This window comes from Spinacia oleracea, chromosome 6, assembly GCF_020520425.1.
Source record: "Spinacia oleracea cultivar Varoflay chromosome 6, BTI_SOV_V1, whole genome shotgun sequence".
Classification (NCBI taxonomy): domain Eukaryota; kingdom Viridiplantae; phylum Streptophyta; class Magnoliopsida; order Caryophyllales; family Amaranthaceae; genus Spinacia; species Spinacia oleracea.
The window spans coordinates 63,379,948-63,393,576 of NC_079492.1; the positions used below are offsets into that span (position 1 = coordinate 63,379,948).

Sequence of the window (13,629 nt, forward strand, 5' to 3'; positions counted from 1 at the left end):
TGTTGTCCCTCAACCCAATTACCACTCTGATCCTTAAGTGATAAAATTTCATTCTTTTTTTGCCTAACCTTGACCCTTGAATAAAGCAACTGTGTTGGAAAATCACCTTCCGCCATCCAACGCTCTTTCATTCTTTGTCTCCAAAATTGAACTTTTAGCGAAGCTTGTGAAAAGGCATCATCAACTTTATCAATATATTCCTCCCCTTGATTTAGAGTTTGCACCTTTGCCCCCACAGTTGCAAGTGTATCACTCATATCTTTCCAATTGACACCCCATAATTTCTTATTCCTAAGGCACCAAGACCTAATTTTTAACCGAAGGGAAACTAATCTTCTTGACAGCAAAAACATATATTGAAGATCCTTGAGTATTATCCCTCCAAACATCATTAACCAAATGACAAACTTCTGCAAATTGAAGACACCAATTTTCAATTTGATAAGGTCTGAACTTCTTTAAAACGACAACATTATTGTCAAAGATAACAGCCGCATGATCCGAGGCCATGAAAGGTTGGTTTGTTATTTTGCTATCAGGAAAAGACATGAACCAATCATTAGTCATGTAACCTCGATCTAAACGCTCCAAAATTAAGCGATTTCCCAACTGCTTATTAGTCCAAGTAAATCTAGGTCCCGAGAAAGGAACCTCAAGGAGGCGACTTTGTAAACGGAATTGAACAAAATCATCCCAACCCCGAATGAATGGAGACCCTCCCAACTTATCCTCAAACCACTCAACTTGATTAAAATCTCCCAAAATTAAACAGGTTGGATATAAGATAAGTAAATCTAAAACTTGATCCCAAACCCTATTCCTATCATCAATAAGAGGAGCACCATAAATAAACATGATGTAGGAAATATTTATACTATTTTCCATTATCTTACATAGTATAAAATTTGGGGAACTTAAAACACAGCTTACATCAAGATTAGCCCATCCCAGTACAAGTAAGCCTCCACTAGCCCCTATAGCATTGACACCAGTACAAAAGGTAGGATTACTAAAACTAAACATATTTGCAGCTAGAGACACTGACATTTTAGTCTCAGACAAAAACAAAAGTGTAGGGGAATGAACACGCATAAGCCAAAGGACATACGGTAACTTAGTAGAGTCCACACTATTTAATCCCCTACAATTCCAACTTATAGCCTTCATGAAGTTGTAGAAGGCGATGCCTCCGCTTTATTGACAGAATATGACTGATCTGAGGACACCATTACCACAGCATCTATCATTGGACTATGCAAGTGTATAGCACCAGGATCTTTCTTGAACTTTTTACCACATAAAGGGTGCACCTGCTTCTTCCCTCTCTTCTGTTTACCTCGACCATCTGAACTTCCATGGGTCTTCAGTAACTCCTGCTGGACAGAAACATCCAAATCCCTAGCCAAGGTAGCATCAGAAACACATTTTGACTTCAAAACAGTCCTCCCACGTTGCTGAACCCACATGTTAAAGCCACCTTTAAGCTCTAATTTTTTCAGCTTTAACTTCCTTCATTTATGCTGCCAATCAGTATCTTGATACCATCGTTGAGAAGGCAAAACCCTGACAGAACTCCCTCTCTCACTTTCATAGCCTCTAGGGTGAGGTGTCTTTCGAGGCCAACTAGCTTCAAATTTCGAAGCTAAGGTTGAAGTAGGAGAATGCACAAGTGAAGGTCGTTGAGATGGTGTAGAGGGGTCAGATGATAACCCATCTGAACTACCATGACTCACTAAACTCCCAGTTCCCAGCTCCTTGAAAATTTGTGTATTATTAGGAATAACCAAAGGGGGAGGAACACTGGCCCCCATTCCACGCCGAGAAGCCGTATCAGCAAAACTACTATGAACTGATTGAGGAGGCAAAGAAGTATGCATAGAGAGAAACCTGCTACGAGGACTTGGAATAGGAGTGAACACTCCATTATAAAAAATTTGAGGTCTGCCCTCTACAAAGTTTTGTTCTGGAACTCGCAACCTTTGATCAACGGGGTGTTGCTGTTGTTGATAAGCCCCAAAACCTGCAGTAGTTGGAAGTCTAGATGACTCCCCAACCTCAAAAGTTGCATTATCACGACCAAAATGAAACTGAAAACCATGCTGAATCGTTGTTGTATGATCCTCAAACATAGGAGCCGAGATGCGAAAAGTACCACCCCCCCCCCCCCCCATAGAATGTGTCTGTGTGAGTGGTAAAGGCTCCAAGTAATTACGAACATTAGTGTCAGCATAAGTATCTCCTTGAGTTCGAGATGAAACAAAGTGTCTGCTAGTATTATTGTGCAACATTCTGGGATCATAAAACCCATTTTCCCGTACCTGTGAGTTTGGGTCAGTGTGACCATGACCATCATTACCATGTCCTCCCCCATCCCCATCTGAAAAATGATCAGAAGCTTCATGAAAACTATTGTTGTTGTCCACCCCACCCCCAGTAGCATTAGGATCATTATTATTATTATCACCATTCCCCCCTCCCCCATCAAACCCATCACTTCCCCCATCATCTTCATTTCCATTATTCCCATTATCAGCATTGCTCCCATCATTATCCCTAGGATTAAAATCACCCACCCAATGATAATGAAGCAAATTAAGTTTAGAATTACGATTTGAAAGTCGATCAGGAAGACCCTCAATTATATTGGAATAGAGGGGTTGATAGATTGAACCATGTAAAATAGTACAACCTGTAGCCTCAAGCCTATCAAAGAAATCAGGTATTTTTCTACTAGCAGCATAATCTGTTAACAAACAGTTACTAGTATAATGCCCAACCCCCCCACATTTCTTACAAAACTTAAACACCCCTTCATAACGAAAGTCCACCCACATAGCTTGATCAGAAGAAAGCGGTAAGAAGCAACCTGAGATTAAAGGGTTCGACAAATCAACAGTGAGGAGAGCTCGAATTTCTGGCTCTGGAGGGATATCATCATTACCACCATCAATCCTCTCAATTACACCAACATGTTGAAAGGCCTGAACTCCCCACTGTGTATCAAATCGTCCCAGAGGCAGACCATGAATACGAACCTAAATTTTCGCTTTATCAAAATTCAAAAGGTCTGGAACAACTTCATCATGTCCACGCCGAAACGAAATTAAAGAGCCATCCATTACAGTCGTTTGAATTTCCAACAGAGCCTCCCTATCCATAAAATTCGAACAAATAAAGGCGAAAAACACTCCTATCTTCTTAACCCGAATTGGACCTCTCTTAATCCACTGAGTGTCAGTAACATGTTGCACCACCGACAGAGGAGGAGAACTAAAACCATAGAACTTACCAATAACAGACGCGTTCCAATCGATCGGTGGTCCTAAGAGATGAGGCGCAGGAGCTTCTACAAGAACTCCCATTCGATGATGTCTCCAATTATGATGCTGGCGATTTGGCATCTTTAACTATTCAAAGGTTTATTTATTGTAGAAAAGGACAGAATACCAGAATAAAGAAAGCAGAACAAGACAGAGCAGAGGAATAGAATAAGAGAAGAATAATTGTCGGAGGTTTTTTGGTGTTTTTGTGTTTTAATAAAAAAAGAAAAATTGACCTTCTATTTGAATTGAAGATCAATCACAGGAATTGAAGAGGCAAGGATTAACAGGTGTCGCAAAAGAAGATTACAGGTGCCAATTGAAACAACAATCAAAATCTGATTGGAAAATGAAAAGGCAGGGATTTAATTGGATTTATTCGGATTTTTTGAAGAACAAACCCTAAACCCTAATACTCACTACAAAGGTGAGAATCGCTCTTTTTTTTGAGAGAGAGGTTTTTTTTCTTTCGAATTGTGGGTGGGTGTGTTGTAACTATCTATCATAAATTAATTTATTGCTACAATAAAAAGTTATCAGATTTCATTCATCATTTCTAACTTTTTTTTCTTTCCTTTTTGCCGCAAGCTGGCTTAATTGTTCTCCTATTCGTTTATTCATTATATTCTCTATTCTATAAATGTAGGGAGTATTTTAGTAATATAAGGGGACATCAAAAGTGAATTTACTAAAATAAACTCAGCTCATCACTTATATAATAGAGATCACAATATTCAAAACAACGCGTCTCCTGTGATACCAGTCACACCATCAACTTGATGGTGTGACGAGCGCGAAACCAATAGCGTACCTCCCCTAAAACTATATAAAAAAAAGTAACAGATCTAAACTATAGAAGTAACATACCTAAACTAAAAAGTACCTCCTTTATAATTATAAGAAAAAAAGAGTAAAAACATGTCTAAACTATAGAAATAACATACCTAAACTAAAAATGTACCTCTCCTAAAACTATTCCGTATAATAAAAAGTAACATGTCTAAACTATAGAAGTAACATACCTAAACTAAAAAAGTACATCATCTAAAATTATAAAAAAAAGTAACATGTCTAAACTATAGAAGTAACATACCTAAACTAAAAAAAATACCTCCTCTAAAATTATTAAAAAAAAAGTAACATGTCTAAACTATAGAAGTAACATACCTAAACTAAGAAGATATCTCCCCCAAAACTACTCCGTATAAAAAAAATAACATGTATAAACTATAGAAGTAACATACCTAAACTAAAAAAAAGTACCTCCTCTAAAATTATAAAAAAAAATAACATGTCTAAACTATAGAAGTAACATACCTAAATTCGCAAGTGTGAACCGGTCTCACCATCAGTTGATGGTGAGGACAGTCTCATATAAGAATTTGGGTATTCAAAATCAGTTAATTTATTATTCCTTCAATTTCTAATTGATCTTTAAGTTTTGACCATGGGCATTTATCAATGCAAATCTTTTACCATTAATAATCCTTTATTTTGAATTAGTAAAATTGATAAATAATTTTTTATATTCTAAAAAAATACTTATGAGACGAATCAAACAAGACCTCATATTATTATAATTATTCTTATATATTGATAATAAATTATTAGATACATTCTCTCAAATTCTTAGCAATTGCAAGATTTCAAACAGAAAGTACATTAAGAACGGAGGGAGTATAATATTCTAAGATTTATACCAGGTAATAGTTTTTTTTGGTGGAAATATACCAAGTAGTAGTGTAGGCGTACATAGTACTAATACAATGTCACATACATTTCAACGATTAATAATACAATATAATAGAAATTAAACCTATATATTCATCTAGAACAACCATCATTATTTATCGAATATACTGAGTAGCTGGATTTAATACTGAGTAGTATACGGAAACAACTTAACCTTAAACTCATTTTTCATATTAAGTATCATACCAACTCCCGGGACATGATTTTTTTGTTTTACCTCTATATGATATTTTTGTATAATGACCGCAGCAATAATCTTCATTTGGGTGAAAACCATCTGTTTTCCCATGCAAATCCTTGGCCCAGAACTGAACACAGAAAACTTATATGACGGCTCATGTTTGATCATCCCTTGTTTCGATATCCATCTTTCTGGCTTAAACTCATTACAATCATCTCCCCATATGGATTTCATCCTTCCCATGACGTACATGTTTAAGATAATTTGTGTATTTGAATTCACTCTATGTCCACTTGGAAGGATGTCCGGCTTAATTGCTGATCTGGCGTTGAATTCGACTGGAGGATATAATCTTAGTGCTTCACATAATGCAGCATGAAAATAAACTAGGTTATTACTCTTTTCTATAAAGTTATTTATAAACTCATCATCTTCGTCACTATTTTTTTTTGGAACCAGTATCGCATTTAGTTCATGTCTAATCTTATTAACCACATGTGGATTTTGGGAGATAAGATAAAAGAACCAAGATAAAGAAGTGCTGGTTGTTTCTCCTCCCGCTAGGAAGAAATTTTTCATTGTATCCCTTAACATTTTATGATTATTATTATCTACGAATAATGTGATGAATGGATTAGTACTCACCTTAGTCGTGTCTTGATCTTTTGTCTTCCTATTAATACTATATATTATTAATGAAATCATCTAAGATTTTACACGCCTGGTTAAGTTTCTTTTCTTCTCCTACATTCAACCACCTTAGGAATTTCCAAATGCATGTTGGCACCATATGACGAGAAACAATTACATGCTGCACTGTACACACAGCTTGTAAAATTGGAAAGCTAGGCAGATCAAATGATAGAGATCTTGGATCATATTCCAACATGATGCTACACATAGTATCGTACATGAACCTTACGAACACATTTTGCAAATCAATCTCAACCGCGTCCTTGGTGAAACGATTAAGGACCGGAATGAGACCACCTTGCACTTTTTTCCAAGTAACATCGACCAAAGATTGATAAAACTTTGGCTGGTTAAAAAAGGATTGTGCCACATTTCTATGGTAACGCCATGGAGTTGAATCTGTATTAAAGATACCATCTCCAAAGACTTCAAGTAAGATTTCATGTAACTTTTCGCCTTTTACATAGTTTCCAAAATTCTTGTTAAACACATGGTGAATGTTGGTTGGATCAACGGTTACTAGTAAGTTCATGTTGCTGAACCAAGGACCTTTCCCTTCAAAATTGAGATTAGATTTTTCCATAAGTTCAATCATGAACTCATTGATTCTATGGGTGTTTTTAAAAAGGGCAGGAATCATTCCAACAAAGGGCCAGTTTGTTGGAAGCCCATTTTTGTTGCGAAATAAACAAGAAAAGAATACCAAGGAAATTATTAGGGTAATGATAACCATGTAGGCCATTTATTGTTTTTTTTTATTTCTTTGCTAAATGAGGGCTGAAGATGGATTTTGGTTCAATTCATGCTTCTGTGAAGGGGTTCTTTATATAGAAGAGTAGTGTCTTCTAATTACTCCCTCAGTTCCTTATTACTCGACCTGTTTTGACCGGACACGCTTGTCAATGCACAATTTTGACCACCAATTTCTTAACTACATATTATAAAAACTTATAAAATATCAATATTTTGAAAATATATATTAAGATGAAGACAACAATATATTATATATTAACATTTGTTTTCATATACTAGAAAAATAAAATAGGGTCAAAGTGAATTATTTGAATAAGACAAAAAGTCAAACTGAGTCGAGTATTAAGGGACGGAGGGAGTACCATTTTGGGTTGTGCGACGCTATGAATATGTATACTTCGTACTCAAGTACTCCCTCGGTGACTCGGTGTCGTGTTAAGTATCATGTATTCCTAATCGAATGTTTCTAAATACTTGTTCTTTTTCTATTTTTGAACATACAGTTTCCCTATTTCTCCATAAATAATAATTGTTTGTGTTCAAACCTTATTGTATTGATTTTTGTTGTCAATAACATCACACAATCTTGGTGAATAGATGATGTGGTGTAAATAAGAGAGTTATACGTGACACATAAACTTTTCTCGCAACGCCTTTTAATATATTAGTATAGATGTTATAGAATTTTACTTGTTTCTTCTTCTTTTTCAAAATGTTATTGTGTTTTGTGGAGTACTACTTGTATGTAGCACTCAGTTTAAAATCTTCAGATTTCCATTTATTTAATTATGTTGTAAAATATAAAAAGTGTATGTTAATATTTTTTATGTTGTACGAAGTAATATTTTTTTTTTGTACGCGTAAATAGAACCGTCAAAAACCAACCCGATTCGGAAATCGATCCGAACCCGATCGGAAAATACTGGATCTTGAACAAGATTTTACTACCCGTAATCCAATTTTATCTAAACCCGAGCAACCCGTAAAGTAATGTGTCAAAACCCGACCAAACTTGTTTTTGACCTGACCGATTGAAAATCATTGCATTTATAGTAACAAAAGAGAGCTGAGTATGAGGAATTTTAAGCATAGAAATCACGTTGTTGTTCCCATGATTGGGTATAATATGATTTTAATTTGAATTATACGTGATTTTATGGTTGAATTTGACTAAATATAAACTTGTGTAGGAAAAATTGTTAATTTGTTCCCATATTTTGTATATTTATTACCTATATTAATGAAAATAAAATACACGTTTTAAAATCTCTTAACCCATTGGGTCGCCCCGAACCTGAAAGTTCTGGATCTTAAACAACCTTTTGTATAATCGAACCTGAAAGTGACCGACCGAATTAACCCAAACACGAATATTATTGTTTACAACCTGACCGACCCGTTTGATAGGTCTACCTTTGACCCAATCAATATGAGCCCGGCCCATCAGCCCAACACGGCCTAACCCGAACCGAAATTTGGCAGGTTTCGGTAGAAGTTAAGCCTGAATTTCGGGCCCGTCTTGGGCAACTTAAACTACACTTTTAGATATAAATTTGGCCACGCCGGACAAGCGAGCTGATTTTTTATATCTTGGCCTGGCTCCGACCCGCCTTTTGATCAGGTCTAGTCTACCTATAAACTATGTTTATATCACATCTGATGTTCTGAGTGGCGTCTGAAAGAAAATATTTCATGATCCGACATTGATATTGAGTATCTATCTTAATATTATTGAATTAAGGCTCTGTTCTACTCGTCTTATTTTGTCTGAATTTATTTAAACTTATTTTGTAGAAAAAATTAATTCTAATAATCCAACATTTGGTCGGTTTCGAATACCAGTCCCACTAATATGATATATCTCGATGATCCAACCTTTGACACCTGTTTGTTTTAAACATACCTACATTATGACGTGTAAAATCATGTCACTTGTCCTACGTGGCAATGACTATTGCGAATTAATTCAGCAGGTTTCCTTGCTTTCTGTCATTTCCTTATTTGTGTTTGCTCCTCAAAGACACCATTAAAAAAATAGAGCAGATGAAGAAAGAGAAAGAGGAGTTGAATGAAAAACTCATCAGCAAAGATGGTGATACTGTAGATGTTAAACGAAGTTCAAAATTCTAGGAATTTAATCTCTCGAATTTGCTGGCAACCCTAATTTTGCGACTCGAATGCTGATTCGTGGGAAATTTTATGGTAAAAGGGGGTTGAAGGTGTTTCGTGAGGTAGTGAAGGTGAGGGATTCAAGAACAAAGGCATCAGAAATTAATGATATTGTTGCGAAAGTGGATGAAAAGACAACGCCTATAATTAAGAGAGAGAAAGATGAATATTCTAATTTTTCAATTTTTTGCAGAGTGGTCGAAATCGAAAGTAGCAGAAGTAGAAGATTTATTGGTGACATATGCATTCATATACACCAGTGACCCTTCTCTACCTTTCGCTAATTTCATGGCTATTAAAAATGGCCGAATTTTGGGTACTCATTTTTTCAGGTTTCTGCCCTTCTGAGGTTATTGAAAATTAATTTTATTGAATTAATTTTATTGAATTAATTTTATAGTTACACCGTTTGAATTTAGGTCTATGATGTTTGCATTGAAGGAATTAGAAGGGAGCACAACGCATAAATTGAATTAAGAGGGAAAAATTGTGGTTCCTGGATTTATTGTTTCCCATTTGCAGTTGCTTTATGGTGGATTACTTGTTTGTTTTAAGGGTTAAAATGTCCTTCTAAACATGCTTCCTATGTGGTTACTAGACAAGAGAACATATCCTTTGAATGCTTCTGCTTCCCTTTTCCTCTTTGAATATGTCCTTTGCTTTTTCTTCACGAAATGCTCTTTTCCCTCTTCTTTACTCAATAATTTAACTGTTTGATTTGGTCCGCCTCTTTTCTTACTCAAAATATCAAGAACTCAAAATAGCCAAGTGATGGTAAATTTCAGTTAGAATGACCGCCTCTTTGAATGTAATCATATTGGTGTTAGGTTATGATACATATGACAATTCATAAATCATGCGGAAAAACCATAAAGCCAGGAAAGCATATTATTTACACATAATCATTTAGCATAGAATAGATGCATACATGTTGTAGCGTGCCTTCCCTAGCTGCGCCCGAACCGAACAAGAACAAGTCTTTAGGACTCCAAATGTCGTCCCTCCGTAGATAGTCCACAGTACGTCCGGATCCGCCTCAAGTTAGACCAACTAGAATCGCCCTTAAGGTGCTTAGGAATTTTCGGCTATGTGTTTGCAAGTGTATGGCTGATTTTTCTTTCAAAAACTTACCCTTTGAATACTTCAATCGTACCCATAAATTGTGACCCTAGGCACCTATTTATAGGGGTATGGAAAAGGAATTTTAATCCTACTAGGATGTGGATTTGCTAGTTAGAATCTTATTAGGACTCTAAATAACAAAATCAATCTATTAGGATTAGGATTTAATCTTTGCACGAATTTTAATAGGATTAAGATTCCCGCACAAGCGTTGCACGAGCCGTGCACCCGCGCAAGCCTTGCGGCCCACGCCAGGCGCACAGCGCTCGGCCCACGCTGCTGTGCTCTCTCGTGCGCGCACCCTTGGCTGGGCCTGGCCTTGCGCTGGGCCTGGTCGAGGCGTGCGTTGGTGCGTGCGGCTCGCTGGGCGATGGCCTGGCTTCGTGCTGGGCCTTCGTCTAGCGGGCCTCGTCCGATGCTAATTCGTACGATACGCTTTCGATTAAATTCCTGATTCCGGAATTCATTTCCGATACGAACAATATTTAATATTTCCGATTCCGGAATTAATTTCCGTTTCGAACAAATATTTAATATTTCCGTTTCCGGAATTATTTTCCGATTCCGATAATATTTCCGATTCTAACAATATTTCCGTTTCCGGCAATATTTCCGATTCTTGCAATATTTCCATTTCCGATAATATTTTCCGATACGTACCATGTTTCCGTTTCCGGCAACATCTACGACTTGGATAATATTTATATTTCCGATACGATCCATATTTCCGTTTCCGGCAATATCATCATTTCCGGAGTATTCATTTCTTTCTTGTGACGATCTCAGCTCCCACTGAAACCAAGATCCGTCGATTCCGAATATCCATAGATAGAGTATTTAATGCCATCATATACTTGATACGTTTACGTACTATTTGTGTGACCCTACGGGTTCAGTCAAGAGTAAGCTGCGGATTAATATCATTAATTCCACTTGAACTGAAGCGGCCTCTAGCTAGGCATTCAGCTCACTTGATCTCACTGAATTATTAATTTGTTAATTAATACTGAACCGCATTTATTAGACTTAACATAGAATGCATACTTGGACCAAGGGCATCATTTCCTTCAGTCTCCCACTTGTCCTTAGGGACAAGTGTGCATTTCCTAATTCCTTTGTCGCTCGATGCTTGCTCTTGAACATAAGGTAAGAGTTGTCATCCTTATTATGTCCAGAGGTGTTTCCCGGTTTCAGAGTTCAACTGATTAAATAAACAGATAATCATAGCCTATGATTCATCCCAGCACGGCCATGCATTTCACAGTTTCTAGCTCTCCGAGTGGCCTTGTACAACTTTTAAGCATCTCATCCCGATTTATGGGAGGACAATCCCTAATCTTGAGATCTTGAGATTAGACTTCGTTTGATAGGTGATTACCTGAGCGTTGCCTTTATAGCCTCCTTTTACGGTGCGACGGTTGGTCAACGTCAAAGCAACCAGTTCTCAAACAAGTAATCTCAAATAACTCAGGTATTGAGGATTTAGTGTCTAATAATTTAATGAAATTTACTTATGACAGATTTTCATCTCTTACAGTAAAGTTTCATAGGTCTGTCCGATACTAGTCTTCCCAAAGTAAGTATCTATGCAAATGATTATGACATTGCCATGTCCACATAGTTCAAGAAACAGAACTATTAGTCATCTTGCACTCTAGTCGTCTAACGTTTTCTATGCGTCCAATTTTATGTAAAACTCCGACTAGGGACCATTTTCAACCTTTGACATTCAAGTTCACTTGATAGACATTTCTTAGTCACAGGACTGGTACTGACAGTCTATCTTGAATATATCGTCAAATTGAAGGGACTCATCATTTAATAAACCACAAATTAAATGGAAAAATGAATTCTATTCATTTATTGTGAATGATTAACCAATAATGTTTTACAAAGATTTAAACTCTAAAACTTTAAAACATTAAACAAGGATATCAAAGCCATTCTCCAATATGCTTGATTCCCAGAGCTGCAGTGTGCGAGTTATGCTTCGCCTGCGGCAGAGGTTTAGTCAATGGATCTGATATGTTGTCATCAGTTCCAATCTTGCTTATCTCGACTTCTTTTCTTTCAACGAACTATCGTAGAAGGTGAAATCTACGAAGTACATGCTTGACTCTCTAGTGGTGTCTAGACTCCTTTGCCTGTGCAATAGCTCCGTTATTATCACAATACAGGGCTATTGGTCCTTTAATGGAGGGGACTACACCAAGTTCGCCTATGAACTTCCTTAGCCATATAGCTTCCTTTGCTACTTCATGTGCAGCAATGTACTCCGCTTCAGTTGTAGAATCCGCAATGGTGCTTTGCTTAGCACTTTTCCAGCTTACTGCACCTCCGTTGAGGCAGAAGACAAACCCAGACTGTGATCTGAAATCATCTTTGTCGGTTTGGAAACTTGCGTCCGTATAGCCTTTAACAAATAATTCATCATCTCCACCATAGACCAGGAAGTCATCTTTGTGCCTTTTCAGGTACTTCAGAATATTCTTGGCAGCAGTCCAATGCGCCTCTCCTGGGTCTGACTGGTATCTTCTCGTAGCACTGAGTGCGTACGCAACATCCGGGCGTGTACATATCATAGCATACATTATTGAACCAATCAATGATGCATATGGAATCCCATTCATTCGTCTACGCTCATCAAGTGTTTTTGGGCACTGAGTCTTGCTTAGAGTTATTCCATGAGACATGGGTAGGTAGCCTCGCTTGGAGTCTGCCATCTTGAACCTATCAAGCACCTTATTGATATAAGTGCTTTGACTAAGTCCAATTATCCTTTTAGATCTATCTCTGTAAATCTTGATGCCCAATATGTGCTGTGCTTCTCCTAGATCCTTCATCGAAAAACATTTCCCAAGCCAAATCTTGACAGAGTTCAACATAGGAATGTCATTTCCGATAAGTAATATGTCGTCGACATATAATACTAGGAAAGCAATTTTGCTCCCACTGACCTTCTTGTATACACAAGATTCGTCTGCGTTCTTGATGAAACCAAAGTCACTGACTGCTTCATCAAAACATATATTCCAGCTCCTTGATGCCTTCTTCAATCCATAGATTGATTTCTTTAGCTTGCATACCTTTTTAGCATTCTTTGGATCCTCAAAACCTTCAGGCTGTGTCATAAACAAAGTTTCTGTTAAAACGCCGTTTAAGAAAGCAGTTTTGACATCCATCTGCCATATTTTGTAATCGTAATATGCAGCGATTGCTAACATTATCCGAATAGACTTTAGCATTGCAACTGGTGAAAAGGTTTCATCGTAATCCACACCGTGGACTTGCCTGTAACCTTTTGCAACCAATCTAGCTTTGAAAACTTCAAGTTTCCCATCCTTGTCCTTTTTCAGTTTGAAAACCCATTTGCTTCCAATAGCTTGGTAGCCATCTGGCAAATCGACCAAATCCCATACTTGGTTTTCTGACATTGAGTCTAATTCAGATTGCATGGCTTCTTGCCATTTCTTGGAGCTAGGGCTCGTCATAGCTTGTTTGTAAGTCGCAGGTTCATCACTTTCAAGTAATAGAACGTCATAGCTCTCGTTCGTCAAAATACCTAAGTACCTTTCCGGTTGAAATCTATATCTTTGCGATCTACGCGGGGTAACATTTTTAGATTGACCATGATTCTCA

The 13,629-nt window shown here is 37.1% G+C and overlaps 1 pseudogene; it reads right to left on the reverse strand.

The window, feature by feature from the left end:
- Positions 1 to 5,193: 5,193 nt before the first annotated feature.
- LOC110775129 (alkane hydroxylase MAH1-like) lies at positions 5,194 to 6,688 on the reverse strand (annotated as a pseudogene).
- Positions 6,689 to 13,629: the final 6,941 nt, after the last annotated feature.